The 13,024-nt window shown below is 38.6% G+C and overlaps 1 protein-coding gene across 3 annotated transcripts in view; it reads left to right on the top strand.

The window, feature by feature from the left end:
* Window positions 1-13,024, top strand: part of LOC123865734 (KH domain-containing, RNA-binding, signal transduction-associated protein 2-like) — a 257,457-nt gene that overhangs the window by 23,450 nt on the left and 220,983 nt on the right. The gene's annotated exons all lie outside the window — the stretch shown is intronic.

Here is a 13,024-nt window from a genome sequence, read left to right as displayed (position 1 = left end):
ACTTTCTAATACTAACACGTATTGGAAAGTTTCTTTCATAAATTCTTTTCAGAAGGACTTTTGTAAGTTTTATTGCTAGGATAAACAATTTGCTTTTGCGTGCACAGAGACGTATTTGGCAAGCACATTATTGAGTAAAGATCCTGTTGGTAGAGGCCGACGAACAGATAGGCTATAACTCTTGTTACTTATGTACTTATGGGCATTATCTGGACTCTGACAATAATTTAGGAGGCTACAAACACGTCACTGCGAGAGCGGAGTTCGTTATTTACGAGTCAATCCCCATCTCATAAATCATATCCGAATCACACGTTCACTCATTTACTGAAACGTGACGTCATTAGCGGACGCCTTATTTTCGTAATGATCCCGCATTACAATTTAGAGCACGCGCCGATCGCAACAGATTCGATTTTAGGGCGAGATCTATAGAGCATAGAGCTTTGAGTTTGTTAAAATTGATTCTAATGTCAAGGAAATTAAGTATCCCACCAAAAACATTTCATGTAAAAAGGTAGCCAAGACTCACAAGTTCATAATGTTTTCACTGTTAAAAAGTTATGAGATCTCTAATAGAGCCAAGCCCCTAGCTGAGCTTAGATTTGTGCTGGCCATGGGACCTATCCGAAGTCCAAAGTAATATAGCTCTTAAATGTTCTTGACTGTATCACATTTATAACAATAAATAACATATCACTCTACTTACAAGCTCTGATTCTACAAACCCTACATCTTGGTAAAAAAAGGACGGGAGAGGGGTCATCAGTGAGGGACGAAAACGTATTTTAGTTATCAATAAATCTGTAACCATAAAAGCTAGATATTTGATATTTAGTATATTTGGTAAATTTGCTGAGGACACCTTATACTGAAAATTTCAGCTTTCTAGCGTCATCCAGACCGAAGTTATGACGGGTCGAAAATACGGCGAAACGCTTCGAGAAAAAGGTACGTAGCGCCCCGGCCGCCGTTTGGCTCGTCTTGGCGGGGGCACTGCCGTGCCCCCTGATATTTCATTTTTAGAGTTCCGTACCTCAAAAGGAAAAACGGAACCCTTATAGGATTACTTTGTTGTCTGTCTGTCTATCTGTCTGTCTGTCTGTCTCTGTCGGCCCCTCCCGGGTACTTCCCGTTGACCTAGAATCATGAAATTTGGCAGGTAGATAGGTCTTATAGAACAAGCAAAGAAATAAATCCGAAAACCGTGAATTTGTGGTTACATCATTAAAAAAAATTAAAATGTGTTTAAAGTTTCTTTAAGTAAGATAAGTTTAAGTAAGATAACTATATGAAGTGGGGTATCATATGAAAAGGCTAGCTTTACCTGTACATTCTAAAACAGTTTTTTTTTTTGCATAATATATTTTGATTTATTGAGCAAAATGTCGGAAAAATAGCCGAGTACGGAATTCTCGGTGCGCGAGTCGGACTCGCACTTGGCCGGTTTTTTATTATTTTGTGTAAAATATTGCATGCCGTAAGGCTAAATTTGGCTGTACTTATTATTAGTTTAGAATAAGACCAATGTAGATAATCCAAATTTGCAATAAATTGATTGATTGACCGATGTGGTTAAGAAAATGATGCGCAAACCATCCTATCAATACACACACACAGTACTTGCTATTAATAGGTGCTTTCAGTAGACAACTCCATCTTATTATTCTTTTTTGCAAAATTATTCTAGTATGTAGTTTATAACTACATAGAACAGTAGCTATCTAAGCTCTAGCAATAATTTAGTAGGCTACAAACACGTCAGTGCGTAAGTGCCTCTCATAAATCAAACCCGAATCAAGCGTGCAGTCATTTAGCGGTGAGACGTGACGTCATTTGGCGGCCGCTTGCAGTTTCGGATGGTTTTAGAATAATTGGTATGTGTATGATGAATGGAGGCCGGGTTAGCGAGCTTTTAACGCGGTTTTCATGGCCTAAAAACGGGAAAGATTTATTGTAACTAGTGCCAGCGTAATAATTGTGAGGTGCCAGATACGTGTTCTGGATCGAGAAATAAGATTTTTTCTTGGGAAAGCTTGCGTCTGGTGTCGTTCTTGTTTGATGGTTATTTTGCCAAGTATTAAAGGTAAGCTGCAAGAGACGCATGCACGTAATACAACACATTTGTCAGTATTGAAAATGCAAGAGATGTTATTCGTTATCTGCTATACATATGCAAGGCATACCATAGTATCACAGTTTTTGGCGATTTCGTGTTACCACAGAATAAATTAAACTAATAATAAGTAGGTAGGTACTTATAATATCCTGATGGGAATAAATAATATGTTAAAATCACTACTTCACTACTATATAAAATATTATTATAAACGAGAGGATGCCCGCGGCTTCGCTCGCGTGGATTTCGGTTTTTTTAAAATCCCGTAAGAACTCTTTGATTTCTGGGATAAAAAGTAGCCTATATCCTTCCCCGGGATGTATCCCAGGTCTGTACCAAATTTCATTAAAATCGATTCAGCGGTTTGGTCGTGAAAACGTAGCAGACAGACAGACACACAGACAGATAGACAGACATACAGATGCACTTTCACATTTATATTATTAGTATGGATTCAAAAGTGTGTTTGTTTGTCCTTTAATCACGGCGTAACGGAGCAACAGATGACGTGATTTTTTTGCCTGGGTATACTTAAAGACATGAAGAGTGACATAGGCTATTTAAATCCCGGAAAGTAAAAGAGTTCCCACGGGGTTTTTAAAAACCTACATCCTACCAACTAACCTAAATCAGCTAGTTATAGATAATTTAAAAAATTAAAAGCAGTCAAAACCAAAATCAAAATCATTTATTCAAAATAGGTACTGTACAGGTATATTTGTACAGATATTTGATGTATATATAGCGCCGTGTTCTCTACCAGGGTAGTAATAAAAACAAAAGAAATGAACACTAAAAAAATATATATTATAATTCACAATTTTAAGTTACAATTTGTAAACGTCAACATGATACAACGGGCTAGATGCAACTAACCAAACTTGCTACGGCTCACACGGCGTAGCTCGAAAATGCCTATTTACTAGTGCCTCTACATCACACCACCCCAAATTTTTATCTTAATAAAAATTAAACAAATACAAATTTCCGCAACCTTAATTTTATTTCACAATATTCGTTCTTTATTTTTCGACAACCCTAACAATGTTTCCGATCCGCTTACCCAACAAATCATAATTTAAACACGTCACCCAGTTAAAGTGTTCCTTTGATTCGATGCATGGTACATCTCTTAACACATCATACTTGAGATGAGGTCACTACAACTTGAGCGGGTGGCGACGGGGTCGCTGTGGCAATACCACGTTCAATTGTTGCTATTCCCACGCCATCCAGCCTTCGTTGCACTCAACGCTTCGAATGTTGGTTACATTACATTTTACATTTACACACTATCCAATAAATTATAACAATCGTCAACCACTCTAACACTCTCAATAATAAGGTTTAGTTATGACTTCTAATAAAAAATAATACATGAATAAAATAAAAAATAATATATGCGGATCGGGGCCATTTTACAATACTTATTTCGTAATACTTATTGTTTAATTGCTAGTTGATACTCAAATTATTCTACTGATACCTAACGGGCGTTTTGCTGACTCTCCCACTCCGAGTAGTACGGATTGTATGAGTCGGCAAAACGTCATCGTCACTAAATCTACATTTTTTCTTACATGACGTTTCACCCGGCGTTTGTCGTGGATTTTCGATATCCAGGACAAAAGCCGGTTTCAACCTGTCAATAGAAATAAGGGCCTGTCTATTGGGTAACTGTACTAAGTATGCTTTTTCCAACCGCTTTATGACGTCATAGGGACCGTCATACGGTGGTTGTAGACACTTACGCATTACATCGTTTCTAACAAAAACTTTTTTACAGTCTTTTAAAGCAGGGTGCACAAAAATAGTTCGAGAGTCTCTCTGTGTCTCGGGTTTCGGTCTTAAATTACTAATTACCTGTTTCAACTGCTTTAGGTACTCCTCACCGTCCGTTATCTTACTATCCGATGGTTCGAAAAATTCTCCAGGGAGCCTCAGAGTTCGCCCAAAGGTTAATTCCGCGGCACTTACCCCTGTGTCACTGCGTGGTGCTGCACGTAGTCCCATCATAATGGTGTGCATTTCTTCAACCCACGACCTATTGTCCTTTAATCTCGCCATTAAGGCGGCCTTAAAACTACGATGCCATCGTTCGATCATGCCATTACTTTGTGGATGGTACGGTGTCGTCCTAAACTTATGAACCCCTAAATATTTCATTAACTGTCTAAAGAGACTGCTTTCAAATTGCTTTCCTTGATCTGAGCTCAAATTAATAAAACACCCATGTCTAGTAATCCATCCTTCATACACGAGTTTGGCTACTGTCTTCGCACAAATATCTTTAATTGGAAATGCTTCCGGCCAACCCGTTTCTCTATCGATCATTGTAAGACAATACCTGTAGCCTTCCTCTGAAATAGTGAATGGACCTGTAATGTCAATGTGTAAATGACACATTCTATCTACTTTTGCAAATTGCCCTAAAGGTGACATAGTGTGTCTGTGAACCTTTGCTTTTTGACACTCTATGCACGACCTAGCCCAAATACCTATATCTTTATTCATCCCAGGCCAAAAATAATTATTAGTTACCATTTTCCTTGTTGTTCTAATGCCTGGATGGCTGAGGTTATGTATTGTTTCGTATGCGATACGCCTAAACTGTTTTGGTAAGTAAGGCCTAGCCTTATCGCCTCGCAAGTTACAAACAATCGGTTTATTTACACTCGGCAAGTCAATTTTTATTAGTCTCGTATTACCGTTTTTTGTTCCTAGCAATTCTGTGAGCTCTTTGTCGTTGGCTTGCGCAATAGCCACTTCTGTGAAGTCAAGTACAGACGGGCACGAAATTGTTTCAACGCGCGATAACGCGTCCGCGGGCGCATTCTCTTCGCCTTTTGTATAGCGTATATCCGTCGTGAACTCACTAATAAATAATAACTGACGGGTCCTTCGCGGCGTTTCTTTACTACTACTTAGCTTTTTAAACGCAAACGTTAACGGCTTATGATCTGTATACAAAACGAGATCTCTACCTTCGAACATGTTCCTAAAATATTGCACTGACAAATAAATCGAAAGTAACTCCCTGTCGTAGGTACTGTACTTTTGTTGCGTGTCAGTCAATTTTTTCGAAAAATAACCTAACGGAACCCATTCGTTATTTACTCTTTGTTGCAATGTGCCTCCAACGCAAGTATTTGACGCGTCTGCCATTATAGCAAGCACTTGACCTGTTATCGGATACGCTAACAAAGCAGCGTTCTGTAAATTCAACTTGCATTGTTCGAAAGCTTGAACAGCACTTTCTGTCCACACTATACTACTTTTGTCACGTTTCTTTGCTCCGTGAAGATACTTATTTAATTCAGCTTGATATTCGGCTGCCTGACGCAAATGACTTCTATAGAAATTTACCATGCCTAGAAATCTACGAAGTTCCTCTACCGTTTTCGGTCTGGGAAAGTCTACAATGGCTTGGACCTTGCTTGGCAACGGCCTTAAGCCACTGGCTGACACCTCATGACCCAAAAACTCAACTTTATCCTGTGAAAACGCACACTTTGCTAAATTAATAGTTAGCCCAACTTGTTGTAATCTTTCAAAAACGGTCTCTAAATGTTTTTCGTGAAGCGAACTATTTTCGCTAGCTATTATTAAATCATCTAAGTATGAAAAAACAAATTCTGCTTTATAATTCGCACAATCCGGGTTATTTTGTTGAAAATTTGCCTCTAAATCCTGTAAGACATAATTATTCATGAAACGTTGAAACGTCTGTGCTGCGTTTCTTAAACCGAAAGACATACATGGCCATTCAAACAAACCAAAAGGTGTAATGATAGCTGTTTTCTCCACGTCATCCTCTGCTATCGGAATAAAATGATACGCTCGGTTAATATCAATCCTGCTAAATACTTTCTTATCGGCTAAAATAAACGTAAAATCCTTTATGTGAGGAATTGGGTATCTATCAGGCTTCGTAATTGCATTCAGCGCTCTATAGTCTCCACACGGCCTTATATTACCATCTTTTTTAGGTACAACGTGTAGAGGACTCGCCCACGCACTCTTTGACGGGCGGCAAATACCCATTTCCTGCATAAGGCGAAATTCTTCTCTTACCTTTTTAAATCGGTCCGGCGGCAGTGGCCTTGGGCGCGCATGCACCGGAGGACCTGAAGTCTCGATGTGATGTCTTACGCTGTGACGTGGTGGTTCTTTGAACGTCGCTGGCATTGTCAATTCTGGGAACCTACTTAGGAGAGAATAACATGGATGCGACTCGGCTATAGTAAAAATAGATGAATGCTCCGAGTTTACTATAGTGGAAATTACATACATGTTAGTCTCCTGATCTAACAATCGTCTGTTTCTTAAGTCTACTAACAAATTATACTTAGCTAAAAAATCCGCTCCTAAAATGGGTTGTTTAACGTCGGCTATTACAAAAGTCCACTTAAACGCACGACGCAATCTTAAATTTAACACTAGAGTCTTTGTTCCGAAAGTTTGTATTTCACTACCATTCGCGGCATAAAGTTTGTATTTATTATTCATTGCACTGTCACACACTGATTTATAACTTTTAGGCAACACTGAAATGTTCGCACCTGTGTCTATTAAATAACGTATGCCATTGTCTTTATCCGTAATACATAAACGGTGGTTCCCTAATTCGACGCAGGTACCCACCGGTTCCACCTGCATCTTCACTAGTTTTCCTGCTTATTCCAGGTGCACGGCTGTTCGCAGCGATTAGCTCTCTGCCTATATTTAAAATGATGCACGCAGAGCCAGTCCGGGCTATCCGGGGTACGTCTGGACCTGCTGTCCTCTCGTCCTCGGGAACGCGAACGACCACGGAACCTTCCGCGACCTCGCCTGCCTCGCCAACTGTCTCTGGACCTGTCCAGCTGGTCCAACCTCGCATGGATCCTGGCTATTTCAGCTGCCATCGACGAATTTCCGGGTACCGTCTCCTTTGCTGCCACTTCTGCTACTGGTTGGGACTTCAGAGTTTCCATTACTTTGTCAGCAATCACGGCTAGTCTGTCTAGATCTTTAGCTTCTGTTGCAGCCAGAACGCCTCGTGCTGCTGCTGGTAGCAGATTCTGCCATAAAACACTTAGGGTCTCATTATTAATTTTACCCCTGGCCAGATCCTGCATCTTTCGGAGGAGGTGGCTGGGTTTCTGATCACCCAGTTCCATTTCCCCGATGAGCTTCTGTATCTGGCGGTTCTCCGACTCTTCATACATGTTCAGCAACCTTTCTTTAAGTACCTCGTACTTACGCTCTTCCGGAGGATTGATGAGGATGTCCGTCACTTGTTGTATGACATCCTTACCCAGCTTGGATACCACTATATTATACCTGGATGCGTCTCCTTGTTTTTGTGGTGCCAGTATTGCTTCCAGCTGGATAAACCAGACCCTAGGTTGGTCGGTCCAAAACTCCGGGATCTTCGACGTGAGAGATATCGACGCTAGATACGTGTCTTCATCCTTCACTACTGTCGTAGGTTGCGCCATTTTTAAAGTTTTTTAGTTTTTCACTTCCTACGTGTTAATTTGAGTTGCCCTAGCTTACGTTACTTTACTTTATTTTAATAAAATTAACACGCGCTACCCTGGTAGTTCAAAGTCCGAGTCACCAATGTACAGGTATATTTGTACAGATATTTGATGTATATATAGCGCCGTGTTCTCTACCAGGGTAGTAATAAAAACAAAAGAAATGAACACTAAAAAAATATATATTATAATTCACAATTTTAAGTTACAATTTGTAAACGTCAACATGATACAACGGGCTAGATGCAACTAACCAAACTTGCTACGGCTCACACGGCGTAGCTCGAAAATGCCTATTTACTAGTGCCTCTACAGGTACTATTGTACACCCTTTGTTTGTCCGTTTTTTAGATTTGAAGGATGATAAAGTGGTGATAATAGTTAATTACGTAAGCTTAAAACTAAAGCTACGAGGGTTCCAAACGCACCCAAGTATGAGAAGAGCCCACAACAAACTCAGCCGGGTACTCTTTTTTTTATTATCACCACTTTACTCAGTGTCACTGGTGATTATGCAAGGATTCTAACGACACCCCATAGGTACGTCCAAATCTGCTTCATATATTATCTTCTTCGGAAGCATGTTCTTTGAAGTCCTCGTTTGATATAATATTATGTCGTTCCGCCAGCGCTCGACAGAACATCGATCATACAGACAGCGCCATCCTGTTAAAGCGTTTATCTATTTTATATACACAGAGATAAAGCCGGCAGTCGCAAATTTGAGTGAATTTTTATTTTTTTCCGTCATCTATCCATATATAATATCCAGCCATTCATTAACCCTAAATGCATTATTTTGTCTAGAAAATACGCATCCAGGGTTGGACTAAAATCTATCACTAGATAGATTTCTGTCAAGACCAAATTATTATTAAACTAACTGAGGAAAACTTCAAGATTTGTCTAGTAGTTAAATAAATTTTTGCACCCCAAACTTCTTCAGAAAAAACTGGTCAAGTGCGAGTTAGAACACGCATCATGTAGGGTTCCGTTGCCCAATATATTATGTGAAAAATAAATTTATTTTTTGCCTGTGTAACAGTTTCTACAACTGAATTCTCAACCTTACAGTTCTTATAGTTTATTTTTAAAATAGCTGTGACACACAAACAGATGCACAGAAGTACAGAGGGGCTGGACGAAACTTTACCGGAGGGGTTGTTACGGAACCCTAAAAAGAACACACTCGTAAACTAAAGTCAGGCCCTGAGACTTACCCAATTTAACTTTGCTAACGGCTTCACTTCTACTGTTTACGACTTCGACCGCGTGTTATACCCACGCGTAACGTTTTATGTTTTTTAATAATATAAAGCTCATCGGAGTTTGAAGACTAATCCGAATTTTTAATAAATACTCGTAGAAACATAACTTCGCTAACGAGTTCGTCGACTGTTTACGACCGAACGCGACGCGTGTCACACCGACGCGTAACGTTTATATGTTTTTGATGTAAAATATATGTTCATCGAATTTTGAACACTAACCTGAACTTTTAATAAACACTTGACTTCGCTAATGAATTCGTTGACTGTTTACGTCGAGAGAGAGAGAGAGAGAGTATCACAAATTTAATTATAATAAAATATAATCTAATATAAATAATATAAATATAAATAATAGTTTTAAGTGTAAAACAAGATAATAATATGCTAAACATTTTCTAGCAATCTGTCTATCTTTTCAAGATAGACAATCTTCATCAAGATTTCTTCTTTTAATTGCATTTTCACGGCCGAACCTTTAAAGCGAGTTTGACGAATCCTGCCAGTTCCACAATTTTTGATAATTATGTGTTAAAAAATTATTTAGAGACAAGTTTAGAGATTGACGAAATTTGGTACCTATAGAGACAGGAAAATAGATTTGGTATAGTTATAGTTAACTTGCGTCAGGTTACTTTTTATCCCGGAAAACCAGATAGTTCCCACGGGATTTTAAGTGAAGCGTAGGCATCATTTAATATTAATATTTTAATTTAATACCCCGGTGTTCTCCATTGCGGGGAAATGAACAAGCGAAAATTCAAATGTGAAAATAACCACAAAATTACCACTTAAATAAAACAAAACACTGCTAGAAATATAAAATAACCGCAAAAGCTCGTATTGGAAAACAAACATATTATTGCGCGTGGCGTGGAGGTTGTCACAGCTGTCAGATCGAAACGTCAAGATTAAGCCGATGAGCAATTTGCGAAATTAACATAGCTAATATTACTCGGTTATTATTACACAAACATGTTTCGAAATTTGCAATGCATTCTAGGTTGTGAATATGCTGCCAGTAAACACTATATCTGATCTGGGTCTGCTGGGAGGCTTCGGTCGTTCCTAGTTACCACCCTACCGGCAAAGCCGTGCCATGAAGCGATTTAGCGTTCCGGTACGATGCGGTGTGGGTATGGGTTTAGTAAAAACTGCGATACCTCTTCCATATTAGCCCGCTTCTATCTTAGACTGCATAATCACTTACCACCAGGTGGGATTGTACTTAAGGACTAACTTTTATCTGAATAAATAAAAAATAAATAAAAAGCAATATCCCTGATACTGAAAACTTACAATAGCTATTTTTATTTAATGGAAAAAAATTATTGATAGTTATTTAGTTATAGTTAGTTGGTGTGGTTGTAGACATTTACAGCCATTTCGAATTTCAAGTATGTTGAATTTCAAGGTTGAATTGTTGTTAGAATTAGATGTTAAGGAATATAACAATTGTTTTTATTCAACAATCTTACAATTTAATAAAAGTAGAGAAAATTAGGGTTCCGTCCACGTTGATAATTATTTTTTCGTAACCATCTACGAAATAAGATTAATATGTCATCTTTTCCTAACTGGTTATTATTCAAGGGCATTTTATCGTAATGAAATAAGATTAAAATTACGTGATTTCGTATCTAGTTAGGTAGAATTTAGAACAGAAGTGGACGGAACCAATATCAGGGGGATTTATTTTGCTAGTGACGGTGTAATAAGGTGACGCACTGGTATTCAGAAGGGTTTCCAAGGGATTCGCATGGAGTATGTTACAAACAAAGCTTAAATAACGGACGGTAATCCTTACGTTTAATTACTTGTCTATCTTTGATACTTCAGGACCTTGGCTTAGTTTAGCTTAAACTTTTGCTTCACTTGCATTTCTGAGATCAGATACATCAGACAATTGCCATGCGTAAGCAACGTTGACTCAAGCGGCAACAGAATGGGTAACCAATTTTGGAATTCTGAAGTCATTTTCTTTCTCTCTGTGCCTCAGAGAACACGTAAGGCTGTCAGTCCTAGTTATCACTACCGTTTGATAATAATTGATCAATTCTTAAAGAAGGATCTGGGAGTGTACTGCATTATTTTTCAAAGAATCTCCTACAAGGGGATTCTGTGAATAATATTGCGGTTAAATATGGTTAATTGACTGGGATCACGACTTTAGTAATTAGAAATACGAGTTAAGCGAGAGGAGTGGGAAAATCCAATTGAATTCATCAGCCTGTATGCGTCCAATGTTGGAAATATCCTTATTAAGAGCGGGCCACCAAACACAGTTCTCCGATTTCCTCATCCACCTCCTTCCCGCCACCTTCTTCAGGTCTTCATCCAGTGAGCTGAAGGTCATTCTAAACTGCGCTTAATGGTGCGATATGCGGTGTCTCTAGAACCATAGATGGTATCTACCCCATCGGCCTTCGCTTCAGCAATTCGCTTCAGCGATAAGAGATGGGCTTACCCACTACCACTTAAACTTGCTAATCCTTTGAACTATGTCACTTTTGTTCTTCTGCAAATTTCCTCGTTCCGGATTTTGAAAATGGAAGGACAATACAGCAGCCAAACCATTTAGACAGTTGTTTAATCAATGCAAAAGATCTAGGATCTCCCATTAACCATTCAGGCGTAATTAGAGAAAATAAAAACAAATGGTGAATATAGCTCGCCATCCAGAGAGGAAATTATGTTTTTATCTCGGTACAAAATCGTGGTACAAAAAAGTAGGTAAGTACCATACATAGTACCGGGTAGTGGAAGAATTATGGTTATATTTTCTTGCTCACAATGAAGGTTATAATTATTTCAATTTGCCTTACTTTTTACGCGTAATATACTCAATCGAGTTCAATGAGGTACACAAATAACTTACATCCTGGAGACATACGTACCTACAATATGTTTTATCCGGGGAAACCAAAAATTCCTAGAGATTTTTAAAAGCCCACATCCACACAGACGAAGTTTTAGTTATAATAAATCCATAAGTAGGTATATACTTACTTTAATCACACTAATATTATAAACTAGCTGATACCCGCGACTTCGTTCGCGTGGATGTAGGTTTTAAGTTTTAAAAATTCCCGTGGGAACTCTTTGATTTTCCGGGATAAAAAGTAGCCTTTGTGCTAATCCAGGGTATAATCTATCTAAATTTCAGCCCAATCCGTCCTGTAGTTTTTGCGTGAAGGAGTACCAAACATACACACACACACACACACACACACACACACACACACACACACACACACACACACACACACACACACACACACACACACACACACACACACACACACACACACACACACACACAAACTTTCTCTTTTATAATGTGATGCGAAAGTTTGTGTGTATAAGGGTAAGGGCTACAGTCATCCACTAATTATTTTATTAATTTTCTTTGTTTCCATATCGTCAATTTTGCGGGAAATAAAGTAGGTAAATTGCTATTTTCTTTATCACATAAAACATTTGAGAAGCTTGAAAAGCAATATTTCATTGCAAAAGTTAGAAACTTTAAGGCCTTTTGTCTCCGCTGCTTGCGGCGTCGCTGCTGCCAAACTTTTACAGCAATATGATAAAACTATAATAATGTATCTAGCATTAAAATGTACGAAACACGTATATCCTACTAATATTATAAATGGGAAAGTTTGTATGTATGGATGTGCCATAGGCTACTTTTTATCGCGGAAAATCAGTGGGTTGTCACGAGATATTTATAAAACTATATCGACGGGAACGAAGTCGCGGGCTTCAGCTAGTAGTATAATAATATACTTAGTAATGTTAATGTACTTATGTATTGCATCCAAAAAGTTCTATATGTATTTTTAAAGAGTATTAGCCAGATTAATCATGATTGATATTCCCCTTTCCCCTCCAATTAAGCTTAAAGCTTGTCGGAAGCCAGTCCTCGGGAGGCGCACCTTGTGTAGTGTGTAGGCGCCGCTGGCTGGTTGCACGAGAATACACGATCTTTGAGAACATTATGGAGAACTCTCAGGCATGCAGTTACGCTCTTCCTCAATGTTTATTACCTAAAAAATGCATCCAGCATCAATAGTGTTTATTAATTTACACTTAAGACAAGGTACTTGACT

The sequence above is a fragment of the Maniola jurtina genome, chromosome 5 (genome assembly GCF_905333055.1).
Source record: "Maniola jurtina chromosome 5, ilManJurt1.1, whole genome shotgun sequence".
Lineage (NCBI taxonomy): Eukaryota > Metazoa > Arthropoda > Insecta > Lepidoptera > Nymphalidae > Maniola > Maniola jurtina.
This window is presented reverse-complemented; position numbering and strand designations above follow the sequence as displayed.